This window comes from Corvus cornix, chromosome 2 (assembly GCF_000738735.6).
Source record: "Corvus cornix cornix isolate S_Up_H32 chromosome 2, ASM73873v5, whole genome shotgun sequence".
NCBI lineage: Eukaryota > Metazoa > Chordata > Aves > Passeriformes > Corvidae > Corvus > Corvus cornix.
The window spans coordinates 85593096-85608464 of NC_046333.1; the positions used below are offsets into that span (position 1 = coordinate 85593096).

The 15369-nt window shown below is 36.4% G+C and overlaps 1 long non-coding RNA gene across 2 annotated transcripts in view; it reads right to left on the minus strand.

The window, feature by feature from the left end:
• LOC120409833 overlaps positions 1 to 15080 on the minus strand; it is a 33331-nt gene extending 18251 nt beyond the window's left edge. The window contains exons 1-5 of one of the 2 annotated variants that reach the window (XR_005601652.1): positions 14880 to 15080; positions 14390 to 14503; positions 12230 to 12293; positions 11876 to 11954; positions 226 to 2652 (exon numbers count right to left, since the gene is read on the minus strand). This is a non-coding gene — a long non-coding RNA (uncharacterized LOC120409833). Of the gene's footprint in view, positions 1 to 225; positions 2653 to 11875; positions 11955 to 12229; positions 12294 to 14389; positions 14504 to 14879 lie in introns of those variants that run through there. The other variant, XR_005601653.1, reaches the window with a different exon arrangement.
• Positions 15081 to 15369: the final 289 nt, after the last annotated feature.

Consider the following 15369-nt stretch of genomic DNA (forward strand, 5'->3'; position numbering starts at 1 on the left):
AAAATGAGCAATGACAGCAAAGACTTTAGCACAGATTCAACTTGATGTGCAAATGAAGACAAGAAATTCAATCTTTTATCTGGCCTTTTCACAGACTTTTACGAATTTATTCAGAATTACTTAAGGCCTAAATTCCACCAATGATTCTACCACCAAATAATGTAAAGCTAGGGTGACTGAGAGATATGGAAGAAAAAGAGAAACAGAAGATATGCAAGAAAGTATTTATTTGGTTTAGACACAAAAAGTTATAAAAACTGAAAAGCTTGAGAAATCAAACATAACTTCATTTCAGGTTGATAACATCAGTATATATCTGCTGAAAAATTCAATCCAGTGTTATGAAAAAGGAAGGTATACTACCCTGTATGTAGTAGCTGTGGCTTCTCAATGTCCAGAGATTTATGTTTCATTATTTTAATTTCTCAGATATTTCAAGCAGCAAATACAGCTTTTAGAACTCAGTCTTCTCCATACATTTTATTTTAATCCACTTAAAAGTGGGCTAGATTTTCAGCTAGTGTTCACTGGCAGACTACAACAAATGGTTTAAAGCTTTGCTGATTTATACCTGTTGAAAGATATGACAAATTATATTTTCAGAGAAAAAAATACAGAGATTCCTGATGATACATCCTTGCCCTGTTATAAAAATCAATGGTTTATCATGTTCAGACATGACAGTAAATCAACATTTTAAAAAATATTGCCTTATATCAACTTCAAAACTGCATGCTCCTAAGTTGTTAATTAACAATTTAACAGCAGAGAAGGACAGTGCAGCTGGATAAAAACATTTCATCATTTGAATCTGACAACGTTGTGCTTTCAAGACCTAGGCAATACATGAGGAAATATATGGGCTTCCAGTCTGCGTGGAAACCCATATAAAGGCTTGGATATCATACTTTTCTCAGCTTCTATAACACCTTTTGTTCAACACCATTTATTAATGATTTGATTAGGCTAAGGAGAGACAAATCACCAATTTGTAACAGCAGTGGATGACTCTAGTGCATGATCATGACTCACTAGCTGTAGTTGGCCCTGGTGCCTTGGGAGCTTAGTATTTCTTCATCCCCTAAAGGAGTGAAGGACCAGCATCTGAACTCTGACTACGTATCTATGGGCTCTCTCTGAAAATGCAGGCATAATACTTTACAAAACATTGGGGTTTGTTTTGAGGGGTTTTATTTGCTCTCCAAAGATTTCTTTACATTTTCAGTTTTTTGGTTAGGAATAGTATAATACCAAGTTTCTCATGAAGACTTTCCATTTTTTTATGCCATCATAGTTTCTATTTTTTACAAGTTTCCATAATTTGATAATGTAGCTGATTCAGTCCCAAAATGGTGCACTTATTCTTTATTTAATACCTAAATAGATTTTTTTCCCTTAATGAAAAAGTAAAAAAAGGCAAAATTTGTGTCCCCATCATTTCCTTGCATTCATGTGAATGCACAAGATCAAAGTTTGTGAAATTAGCAAGTTAGAGATGTTTGATATATGTTTTCATGAACAGTGAGTGGGTACCAAAGCTGAATAAATCCCATTTTACTTCCTAACTACAAAAGTGATATTTTTAAAATCACTTCAGACTGACAGTGTGGCAGTTACAAAGCTATGAAGTAAGAAAACAACTAAGTTTCCAAGTCTCAGACACATAACAGGATATTCACACATGCAGGCTGATCTGCCTTTTTGACTTTTAGCATGGAATGACAGGCATGCTGCTGGCCTGCATTTGCACTCCTGATATCCCCAAAATGCCAGAGAGCTCAGATATTGCTATTTCCCTTTTGATTTTGACAGACAAAAATCATCTGGAAGGAGAATGTGTATGCAGACATAGATGGGACAGAAGCTGAGAAATGCTTAATATCAGCCCAGACTTCTCTGCACAGTAAACTGATCAGCTTCTTTCACTGGTCATTCTCACCTGCTTGTGTCCTCTACTGACCACAAGGTACATTTGCCCCAGTTCTCCACCCAGCTCTGACTCTTGCCCAGCTACTGGTACTTTTCTTCTGGAGCCTGCCAAGGACATTTTATCTTCTTTTCCTGACACTAAGGCATTTCCCCCACCATTCCCATTCATTGCATGACATATTAGTCATCTAGGACAAAATTGTCATTGTCAAATGTTTATGACTGGACCTCTGCCAGGTATCTCTAGGTGTCCCTAAAACATCTACATACACATGCTGAAAATATCAATGCAGTGTCATCCTCTCCCTCCTGTCTCTGCTAACTCATCCTAACAAGCAGGAACCATTTTTCCCATCAGTTATTCAAAAATTATCTTAAAATCATCCATTTTAATTTCTATGCCCCTCAGATAGCCCTCAGCTACTTCTAATATATTATTTAGTTCATATCCACACACTCTGCATAATTCCTTATTCTTCCCTTGGTATTTTACTAACATGTACTGTACTCCTCATTAGCATAGCACTGCTCAAATCCAAATAAAATGGTTGTATATTAGTATTTAGCTAAATTTTACATTCTTAGATATCTTACTTAAAATGTTTCAAAGATTAAAGTTTTAGTGTACAGACATAAGTTGTGCCAATTCCCAGTGCCTGACTCTGAGAGATCTTCACTGACTCCAGTTCTTGTAAATCTTCTCAAAAGTTGTGTGTACTCAGTCTAGGGAAAGACGGGGACAGGGAGATGGACAGAAATTCAGTCAATTAGAGTTGGTAGAATTGGGCTGAGTTGACAGCACATGGTTAGACTGTTCAATCTGAGGAAGGGAAGATGTAGTCCAATTGGTACCTGACATCTGATTGTCAGAAAGTTGACACTCTTCCTTTTGTCAAGGTTGAGTAAATTTAATATGAAGCAAGTAACACTAGGTTATTTATACTTTAACTAGACTACCTAGAGCTCAGTTTTTATAAATAATCTGCATACATTGCATTAGTGAGTGCATAAAGCAATTCCCATCATAATGATATATAGTCTATAAAAGAAAGGAGCAAACTTAATACTTGCTGAATTTTTGTTCGATTAAAGAGCAGACAGAACCCTCAAACTCCACTTTATTTGGTGACTGCAGTTGAAGTACATGTAAAAAGGAAACATTTTAATTTAATTTATTTGTGACCAAGGCATTTGATTTAGCTTTTGCACCTGTAAAGAGGAGGGTAGGAATAGTGTGACTCTACCAAAATTGTGCTGGATTTCACCTATGTAAAATAAAGTGGTTTAACTAACTAGGGACTGTCTCCAAACTTCCTTTGCTCTGTGTAATCTCACAGTACTCCTATTTCCTATTTCCTATGTTAACATTTAGCTGCAATCAGAAATCTGGAGTAATTCCATTATTTACTTTAATTCTGTTAGCAGTACAATTGCAGAATTTCAGTTCCGTCCTTTATAAGAGAATAAACCACAGATATCTGTCTCTGATTTGATTTCATTTTACCCCACCTAAAGGTCATGATTTCCTTAAATTTAAGATTAAAGGTGTTTTTTGGCGAGGTTTTTTGTTTATAAATTAAAAAAAAACATATTTATATTCTTATATTTTAGCAAAGCTCAAACTACGGAAGAGATAAATTTCCTTAAAAGCACTGAGCAGCAGGAAACTGATTTAACTGGTCTTTATTAAATAACTAAGTCTTCTCAGGATTCTGCTTTTCTTGGACGGTTTAGAAAGTGGAAAGAGGTTAGGGGTGTTTTTTTGTTTTGGTTTGGTTTAGTTTGTTTGGTTTTGTTTGGTTTTTTGAAGGGAGGTTTTATGGACAACCTGCTGGATTCTAATGTAAGTTAATCTAAATTTTCTTGAGTCAGGTCTCAAATCCTTTGTATTAGAGGAGACTCCACCATTACTGAAAGAAGAGCTGTTATGTTGTTTACTGAGTTATGGGACATTTCTGTTTCCTTCACAAGACATCCCTGCAATGGGCACCTGTCCCAGAGACTGGAAGTTCATTTCAGACGCAAGTTGAAACAGCAAAATTGATAGACAGCTCTTTTACCTTAAATGCTGTCTTTGGTATGAAAAGGGGAGCAGGCTACAAATTAAAGTGTTGCAGCCTCCTTGTCTTGATGGCTGTACTAGTAATTTTCAAATTACTCATGTGTGTGCATGTGTATGTGTGAGACAGAGAGGGGGAGAGACAGACAAACATGGAGAGCGACTGGAAGCTTCTCGATTAAAATAAAACCCCAACAGTCTTATTCTCACATCAGGTAAGCAACAAGAAAAATAGTAGAAACTCAATCTATCTTACAAATGCCAATTATTTTAAATTACTGTTCTTCTACACTGTGGTAATAACCTGGCATTAGCAGGTTCAGCAGTTGTTTCCAATACTGACAACCCCAAAATCTGTATAAAGAGATTTTGTCCCCTATTGCTCAGTGTCTGTATGGTGAGTAGAGCAGCTGACACCTGCATGTAAGCCAATTTATAGCTTCCAAGTAAATTTTTAGACTGTCATCCCAAAGCTACCTTATTCAGCAAAACAACCTCTCTCAGGCCCTGGAACATGAGACTTAAAGTTCCATCAGTCTCTTTCAGTAATTTTCATGGGTATGCTATCCTGTCAGGTTATCAGCACACAAGCAAAGCTTATATTTTCCTCTCTTAGACAATTCTTAATATATGAGCATGTCACCTCCCAGTTCTCTCAAAGTGTGAGAGAAGAAGGGGAGAAATAACAAACTAAAGACTAATAATTCAGCAATACAAGAAAATCTGCTTATGGTAGTATAATTTACTTTAACTAATGTAATTTCATGGTGTTGCTATTGGCTCTGAGAAATTTCTCTCCAACTCATCATCTTCTGAAAACCTGAAACCTAGCTAAATTACTTTTTTCCCAAGAAGTGAAAGTTCATACTTGGCATTGGAGTAAGACTAATCATGATGTCAGTAAAATAAGTAACAATACGTCTAATAGGCAAAATCCTAAAAATGAATAACTTGTCTACTTTGAAGAAACATTGAAATGTGATATTAATACAATAAATCTTCCTTACAGTTTCCACTCACAGGTTATCCTCTTCCCCCCCACCTTCTGCCAAACCTTCTAACATGCACTACAAATCTGTGTACTATATATGATACAATTTTTCTGATTGTCACTCTCTGAAAAATTGTTACAAGATTACTGTCTTCAATCTTTATTTTTACTGATTTCAGCCCATGAAAAATAGAAAATCAGATTTTGGCCGAAAGCTTAAGGAAAGTTTTTTAAGTACTATCATTGCACTGGTGAAATGGTGCACCTCATGTAATTTCTACAAATGTTGGTATTTTTCTTTAATTATATTTTAGTCTTTCTTGTATATGTAGCATGTCATACAACAAAATAAAGCTACAGTAATAAAACACAAATACTGGTTTATTACTGTGAAAAAAATATATTATCTATCAAACAAGAACCTATGCACTCTGTCAGCTGCACCAAAATAGACTTGGTTCACAGGGCAATTATGCCTAAGAAATTATTTAAGAATCTGTTCTTGTCTTGGTTGTTAATTACCACCGCCCAGCTGAAATGCCACAACTGACTGAATGAACACTCCCTGTCATTTACATCTAGTTTAGATTAAAAAGACTTCCTAAAATCACTGTTGGAAGCAGTTTGAAACTCTTGATTAGGGTTAATCTCATAGACTTCACAGTAAGACAGTTTAAAAGTGCTTATAAATATAGGATAGGTGGTCGCTGCTAATTAGGTAAAGGAAAATAATTCAGGTCTTTTGTAACTTCAGTAGGCTTCTATATCCCACAATATACCCTCATACCAACCCTACTACAACACTGACGTGCTGCTTGAAGACTCTTTGGCCTTGACAAACACAGTCAGTTTCTTGCTCTAATATACATAACAATAAAATAAGACCCAGAGAAAGATCCCCATGGTAAGACCTTGGCCCACACCTGCATATCATTGTAAATATATTTTCAACGATTCCAGGCAAGAAATATGAAATAAGACAATTGCTTTGGAAAAGTTCAGCAGTGTTACATAGTGCCTGCATCTCATGGCATATGCTGGTTATTAACTATTTCAGGTGAAATAAAACGCATGTAAAAAGCCACACAGAAAAGCAAAGTTGTGTGATTCAATTTTAAATACAGTGAAATAAGAGGTAAGTTCAGCTTTGAGGTCAAGTAACAGCTTCCAAAGCTTTTATTGGTATTTTCTACCACTAATAAGCTAACAGGAACAAATTTCCTGAAGGAATACAACAAAAATGACAACCCAAAGACTGGGATCTTTCACAAGGATTATCCAGATTCATAATAACAGCAGGAATCACCTATCTTATGCCAAATCTCAGAGACTCTCAATTCTACTGTGTCCATTCTGTAGTGAAATTTCTAATGAAAGAGATCCAGGATAGAAAGTGGGGAATAAGTTAAGCAGTTTTTTGGTGCAATATAGCAGCAAAACTAAATCAACACAGACTACATTTATTATATTTCTAAGAAATCTACCTGGTTGTTGTGGTTTGATGCAGCTAAGCATCAAGCACACAAAGTCCATCAACTTGGGTTCAACCCACTACGCTGGTTCAGTTGCTACGTAGTGCTAAATGGAGTGTTAACTGAAGAACTTGTAGCTAGTCCCTTGTGGAACTAAGTGTGAAGAATTGCACGCCTGAATCATAGCAAGTCTACACCTGATGTAATTAGTTCTGCACCTCCTAAGTGTGGCCCTCAAATGAATGTGACTGCACAGACTGTACAGAAATCTGTGACTTAGAAAGCATCTCTTCCCAGTGTGGTGGTGTTCTGCAGAGAGATCCACTTGATGGCTCAGTGTCAGCTCAAGGACTTAAAAGGTAGCACGAGATGACTGTCCTGTGAAGATATGCTAGGATACTTGTCATAGAAGAAAGAAGCATTTCCAGAAGTAAAAATGAAAATTATCTGCTCCATTTGTTAAAAAAAGGGAGCCAACAGTAACAAAAACCTTCAAGGTAAAATACAGTGTATACAGTGTAAAAGACAGTATACAGTGTAAATGGAAAACAAGTTATTTTTCTAGGCTTTATTTTCATTTTAGGAGGTTTCACAACAGAGCAGTTCTATTGATTTTACTGCTCTATAAAGGAATAATCAAGCTTTTCAGCAGATAGATGATCCTGAACAAAATTCTCATAGCTGATTAATGCTGAAATTTGGGGAGTTTTATTCTATGATTACCTCCTGGCAACCCCTCTGAACTTTTAGAATATTGGCTAGATTCTATTTCTGCCTAAGATCATTCATAATTATACTTTTCTTAGGAAAATACACAGAGAAATAAAGATGACAAGGGAGAAAAAGAATGCCACTCCAGGACATTTCTCAAAAGACTACAGTATCTGTGTAAATGAAAAAAAGCAGTTGAAGGCAAGGTCTGTGGAAGTAAACAAGAGAAAGAAAGGGTGCTCAAAGACAAAGCAGAAAAGCTATCTTGCTGGAAAAAATCATAACTTACCTTTAATTTGCTCCAGTATATTGGGAAAAAACCTAACAGAAAAACCAATTGTTTTTTTCCTATGGCAAATAATGAAAATATACTAGAAATAAGGTCTCATGAGGAGACATCTTTGAAGAAAAATTCAAGAACATTTTGAGGTCAAATAGTATTTCTCTAACATTTCAAATAGGCCAACTTCCCCATGTAGACAAGCATATAATTACAGTTGGCACCAATCAGTAAACAGTAGTACACTGGGTTTTTTTTTCTTTTGACATGTGGAACAGAGGCTTCATATCAAAAACCAGGCTAGCTTTAAGCAATGAGCAGTTCCAAATTCATAACAAACAAACGGTGCATTTCAAAAAAAGCTGTACCTTCCCAAGATCAAAGAAAGGACTAACTGAATCACAAAAAAACCAAGTTTTTATCTTATCTTTTTAACTCCCTCATGGTAAAAGAATAGAACAGACAACACTTTCTTTCACAGACAGTCAAGGGAAGAATAAAGCTACCCAACTTCAAAACAGGACTTTGGAGGAATTTCAGCAAAGTATCTAATAGTGAAGCTGTGAAAAGCCTTCTACAAGTATGTGAAGTCCCCTGGCACGTTTTGTCTGAGTTACTGCTTCTTTCTGAGCATATCACTCACAAGCTGCATGGAGATCTATCTGGACACATCTGAAGGGCTCAGCTCTATAGTACTCCTACTTTGTGCCCCCCTCACTAAACTCCACAGCAGAGGAGCTGGATGAAGTACCTTCACTGGAGTAAGTAGTCTCTTCAGCAGACAGTTCTGGGCCATGAATGAGATATGATACAAAATCTGCTTTTTTGTTTTTTAAACCCCCAACGTGACTGCCTGCTTAGCTGACGAGGTAGATTATCTGGAGAAGAGTAAAGAGCAGGTTTCCAAAGCAAAGGATTAATGACACACCTAGAGGCCTGCATGAAAAATGTTGGGAGGAGTGTGCAGAAAGCCAGATAGCTTGAGAAAGGGAAAGCCAGAATCTGAGAATAGACAGAAGGAGAAAACATCCCTTTTCTGTGGCACTCTGCTCTCCATAGACTTGTTAGTCAGAAGGGGTGGGCTGGAGAGGAAGGGTAATTAGACATAAGACAAGGCAGCTAGCTTTATTACTACAAGTCAGAAAAGCTTCATTAGTCCCGCAGTCAGGTTTAATTAGATGTTCTAAGCATCCCAACTCCACCATTTATTTCTGTATGGAACATCAGGCCCAGTGATTTGTTTATATGGCAGGCATGTGACCAGTCAGGGGAATAAACTAAGTCTTGCGAATCCTAGATTAGCATGAAAGCACTGACACATCATCTTGAAGTGAAGTCCAACTCTCACCCCACCGAACATGCCTTCTCCCCCCACTGAACATGCCTTTTTAAATTTTAATTTTCTACACTACCAAATGGGGCAAATACTAAAACTATCCTGTTTCTGTCAGTTAGGAGAGGAACTGTAATACTTAAAAATTAAATAAATCAGAGAAAACAAGTTCAAAGCTGAACACATCTTGAGATAATATCACAGCAACTTCATGTAAGCACAAGATTATAAAAGTTCATGCTATCAGCATCATCAGGTATCTATAGCAATATTCATGGCATGCCATCTGACCTCTGGTTCAAAAAGATGGCTGGCTGGTTCCTCCTCACTGTGCAACTCCATTACAATCTCTTCTCTGCTGACACTTCACCTTTGTCAGCAGGTCATTTTCATCTGAGCTATTTAATCAAACTGTTTTCTTGATGGTGTTCTGACATACCAGACTGTCAAACGCATTGCTGGGATAAGGTCCCCTAATGAACCATGACCTCATTAACATGATATATGGTGCCCAAACCAGAGTCTACGGCTAGACTTAAATTCCCTTGAAGCTGTAATTGTAGAAAACCCAAGTCCAAGAATTTGTTCCACTCAGTTAGCATTGCAGAAGGCACCATTCTTTCACTGCCTGGAGCACACTACCACAACAAGATGAATAGTGTTTAGCTGGTTCATTTAGCCAAACAAATACTTTGACTGTAGAAGATACTGTCAACACATTAATTCCATTAAAGACTGTTTTGAGTGTTAATTATTGCCAAGTACCAGATAATATTTTCTTTTAAATTTCACACAGTCTCCAGTGTGAATAAGGTGTCAGTGTCATGCCTGTGACCCTGATACCATTAACAGCCACTGTGAAAACCCTGATTTGCTTCTGGTTCAGTAGGCAATGGGTCACCAGAACTGTTGCACTATAATCAAGCCTGGTTACATTCAGCACATTATCTTCACTTCACCAAACACTCCTTGGTAAACTGACCACTTCTCCTTCAGCCAGATATTTCCCAAGACCAGTTACAGGCTGTCATTATGTTATCCCCGTAAGTTGGAGTAATTTCAACACAGCTGAACAGCTCTGCCTCATCATGTTATGTTCAGACACAGAGCTTGTCCTACACGCTTTGATTTCAAGTCTTGCTTACACCCCATAGATTAAGCACCTGATATTTCTTGGTTAGGGAAAGAAGTGCATCCAAGGTGTGGTTCTTCCCAAGACACCAGTCATGAAGATTCTCTGATCTGTTTTTAATTTCTCCTTTAAAGTACAGAGGACATCAGTGGCAGCAAATTTACCTCTTTTATGCTTCCTGGTCTCAGACGTGTGTGTACATACAGCATCACAACGAAACTCAAATTTTCCTTTATATTCCTGTTGTGGTCCTTACAACCTCTTTACTTTTCTACTAAAGTTAAACGTGGTTTCACAGAAATTATCCTGGTTCAGTCTGATAAAATGCTCATTCCTGATGTCCCAGCCTTCTAATCTTTTTTTTTTGGTTGGATTTTTTTGGCTTAGTTTTCTTTTGTGTTGTTGTTATTGTTTGTTTGTCTGCTGGGAGATTTTTAGGGGGGGCGTAGGCTTGTCAAGGAGTGAAGCTTCATTTTAACATTTCTTAACATGAACATTTAATCTAGTTCTTCAGAATGATTTAAAACTAAATTTACAGTTATTTATATTAAACATGCAAAATGGCAAAACCCATTTTTGGATCATATAAAATAATGTGTCTGTTCATCTGAAGTAATTTGACCATTGGTGTTTTTGTGCTGCTGCTGAAAAACAGTAATTGGTAATTAAATCTCATAATTTCATTTTAACACCTTCCCCAAAATGAGCTATTGTAGTCATTCTCAGCCCAATTTCTTCCAGACTTCGATAAACAGAAAAACATATTCAAATTTCCTCAACATTTTACATATTATACAAAGAGACACGCCTGCAAGTTTATACACTGTATGAACTGCATATACAGGGTACAATTTTTTTATGTACAGCTTCACTCATTTGCATTTTATGTAAAATCCTCTTCCTGTTTGAAATGTATATGTTAACTTATATGTGAGCTCCAAGTCAGTCTTGCAAACTAGATAAGTTGTACTAAACTTCAGGCTACCTCTTGTACCATCTTCCCTAATCTAACCTCAAATCCTGTGGATTTTTTTTTTCCCTAACACAGGCAAGATCAATTAAATGACTAACCTTGTATCTGCAAAATAAAGTGGGAAAAATAATATATGTGAAAGCTAAAATGATTTTTTTTTTGTGATAAGAGTATACACAGAGTAGTTTTCCTGAGTGATACTTGATGAAAAACTTCCATGTAATAAAAAGCAGATTTTTTTTTTTTTTTTTTTTTTTTTTTTTTTTTTTTGTGGTAAATAGCATGTAGAGTAAAATGTGAATGGGGATTTTTCTGGTATTTTTTTCTTCCCATTCCACAGGTCATCTTTCCATCTTTTCCTCCAATGTGCATTCATGAGTAACCATGAGCTATTTACAGTCGAAAGGAGAGTGTATGCCTTTCAAATTTCAGCAGGTTTTCATTTTTTCAACACATTACATAAAACAATGCAATTCAATAAAACCCAGTGAATCTTGACCTGGCACACTTATCTCAGCCTTACTTGTTGCTCCTGAGGGGGGGAAAAAAAAGCTTTTGTAATCACGTTGGGGTTTGGGATTATCTTTTCTCTCCTCCCTCATCCATTTGAGCCTCTTGGAATGGTGGTACCAGAATCTCACTTCTGGAATTTTATTATTACTATTTTTATGATTATTATTATTACTATTGTTGTTGTTACTATTATTACTATAATTATTATTACTATTGTTGCTGTTGCTTTTGCTGTTGTTGTTATTGTTGCTTGGGATGGTGGTACCAGAATCTAACTTCTGATTTATTATTATTATTATTATTGTCATTATTATTATTATGGCATTGTTGTTGCTGCTGCTGCTGCAGCTGTTGTTATTGTTACTTTCAGAGACTTTGATGGTAACAGCTATATTTCTGGGAGCTTTGAGTCAGAACAAGGTCCTGCTAATACAGTGCATAAAGTTGAGCCTACTAAATGTGGTCTCCAGTTCTTTAACTACCTGGATTCCTCCGACAGGGCTCTTGCTTCAGTTTTCTTTCACATGCCCATCCTCCTTCTAATATGAAAGCAACAGCATCCTATAAAGGATTTTGAAATAACTGAAGTTAAAATTTACTGTGAATTCTACCTTTTAAACCCTTCCACCAATGCCCTCAGAACCTTATGGAGCCATTCATCTGAAAAGCTTTCTAAAATCTCTCACCTTTTTACCTGAATGCCACACACCAAATAAATGTCCTGTTTGTGCCCTTAGGAGCTATATCTGTGTAATATTTTTCTCCTGGTCTTCAGATGAAGAGAGACTGGAGAAAAGATAGCCAGAAAGGATTGCTTTTTTACTTTTCTTCCCTACCTCTTTTATCTGTTTGTCCATGCCTCCTTTCTTTATGCCCTGTGTCTTCCATCACAGTCTGACCCTGTGAAGATACCAATAATGAAGAGTTTTTGTTAGAAGATAAGAACTAGTATTTTATATATAGCCTAAAACTGGTCAGATGAACAGCAGTTTTTCTGTGCCCCATGAGGCAAAGTTAAAGTGAAGACAGTGGTTTGCTCTTACATCTAACAAGGGCCCTAAGACAGGAATCATGAGCTAGTCTAAATATTTTGCTGTGAAGACTTTTCAATGTGGGAAACTCATAACACATCAAAGTGACAGTTTTTCCCTTAAAAGAAAATGAACAACAACTGGGTTGACATCCTGAAATCTAAAATAACTGCAGAGATTCTAACCTAAAACCCATTGCAGAAATGGTAGGAGATAACAGAGTTTCAGTAAATGGAAACCATGAAACCCAGTAATTCTGAACTAATACAGATGTTTTAGCCAGAAGTTCTCTGGCAGTCATTTACGAGAGACCCAGTGAGTGTGAAATCAATGTCTGAGCTAAAAGAAATTAACAAAAATATGCTGGCTTGAATACAAGGTGTACAGTGATGTTAGCTTACTTTTAAACCTGGTTTGCTACATAAGCTCTGAAGACTGTGAACTCTCTGACTCTCTTGGCACATGTGCATGTGTGCATGCACTTGCATGTTGCTGGCTCTCTCCCTACTCTGAAGCCTCTTAGCAAATTTCAGTCAAAACAGATAAGCAAATGAGGTTCCAAAGATATGAAGTTCTCTCAAGTTTGGCAAAAGAATGCAAGAAAACCCCTAACTGGAGGAGAAGCTGAAGGCCATCCTTCTGAGGCACCATGGAAAGACATTACAAGAATGTCTCAAGCGCAGTCATATGGCTGAGAGTGCTCTCCCTGTATGGGGTATCAGAAAACCTAGCCATATGAAGCTGAGAGATAAGCAGCAACCAGCCCTCATTAGCTTTGGGATTAAAACTACTTCATTTTTTTGTTATAACAGAAAGTATGAGTATCTTTAAATATCACTGGAGTGTAGGTACTCTATGGGCCTAGGGCTATACAAACATTCCGAAAAGCATTTCTCCTGCCATAGGGAGGTTGCCATTTCCCTCACCGAGATCAGAGGAAAAACTATAATGTTTCAAAATCAACCCAGACGCCTGTGGGAGATTCTCAGGTGCACCTTTCACAAAGATTGCACTGGACATTTGGGTGAGAATACTGCTCAGATCCCTAGAGCCAGCCCAGAGGTGCACACTGAACAGGAGGCTGCTTTAATCCCCTCCTGGCTGTGCACAGTAACTGCTAATGCAGTGGAGTCAGCTGAAGTCTGATAAGCTTAGTAGCTGATATGGTGCCTGCGCCTTATCAATAAGTAGTTTTGATAACTCTAAGTCGCCAGAACCCCCAAGAGAGAGGATATCAGTAACAGTCATATCATGATAATTTCTTTCCCTTTGATTCCTTTAGTAAAAGCCAAGACATTCAAAGAGATCACAACAAAGTTGTACACTGTAGCTATGTAATTATTTTGGAGGTTTTTCTAATTGAAGTTTTTTCAAACTTTATTGACTGAATTGTAGTCTATAAAAAGGGAATAAAAATAGCACAACCACACACTGTAGATTGTATTGGAAGTCAGATCACAGCAACACCTAGGATTCTATGCACACAAAGTTTTTGTTTCTCTTTTAATAGATAAATCACACATGGACAGATGGGTTTGCATTTTCTATGTGCTTGTTACACAGTTTACATATTTTTTTATCCTATATTTATCCAGTGTAAAAAATATTCATAGCTTTTATTTCTATAAATATTATCTATTAAAATGCTGTGGATATAGGGATAGGAAAAATAAACTTAGTCCTACATCCTCAGCTGACATAAACAGCTACACCTATGTATCTAAATCACCTAATGTAAATTAAGGTAATTTCTATTACGTGAATTTGTTCATAATACACAACACTTTTTTTTAAAGGGATTAAGTGCCTCATGTAAAGTGGTAAAAGCTTCTTAAAACCATGTCTATGCAGTGTTCAGAGAAGCTCTATGTTAGAGGAACTTGCACTAGCAAGAAATCATTCTGCTTACGGATGACTGTTTAAATTATTAATATGTACATATAGCCATGATTAAATTGAGCATACTGAGAGAAATCTTGGCCTTTCTAGAGTACGTGGAATTTTCTTCAACTGCCTTTGGTAGTCCAGACCCTGACCTTCATTAAGGATGATGATGTGTCAGTACATCTGGATTCACAGCTGCAATATAAAGAAAATAATGTGAATTGATAGTAGTGTCTTCTGATCCACTTGGTACTTATCTCTCTAACAGAAATATGCATGTATGTGTTACATTAGGAATTAAATTATTATTGATCTGCAACATTTACTATGCTTTGAAGCAAGCTAATTAGTTTTAGAGGTATTAACTTGTACTAGAAAGTTAAATTGTTATCTATGTGTTTAAGAATTATTGGCATTTATTCATATCCATCACAGAAAAACAAGGCAGAAAAATGCTGCTTTCAATCAAGCCAATTCACCATAATTATTTCCTGGTTGACAAGCTGCCTGATTACAATTTATACTTTATCTTGCTAATTTATGGAAGATCTTTTAAAAGTGAATTTTTTACCTTCCAGTGTATAAGCATAAGAAGGTGATGGTAACCCTAATTCACAGGTTTCTTCTGCCAGTGATGTCCTAATTGGCTTTGGAATCTTCTTATGTTATTTGACAATCCATTGGTTTGGTTTGACAATTTTGGTTGGTTGATTAGGGTTTTTTTTTTCATGGTGTCTCATGGCATTCTTTTGGTTTTTCTTCACAAAATCACTTTCTTTTCTTTGCTCAGCATGCAGAACATAAGAATACCAGCAAATTGGATCATTAGGAAAAAAATAAGAATACTTTATCATTAAAAAGTACTATTTTCTTAACACATTTTTTTCAGAATATAAGGATTACTTACATTTGAAGATAAGGCAAAATTTCTTGATCTAATAATTCCAGACTTTTTGATTCAAATGCCAAAAATGACTGTTAAGATATTATTTATAGCATCTTTCATAGATAAGGAAAGAGCATCCACACAGTAATACCAAGGAAACAGTAACAAAGTAGAA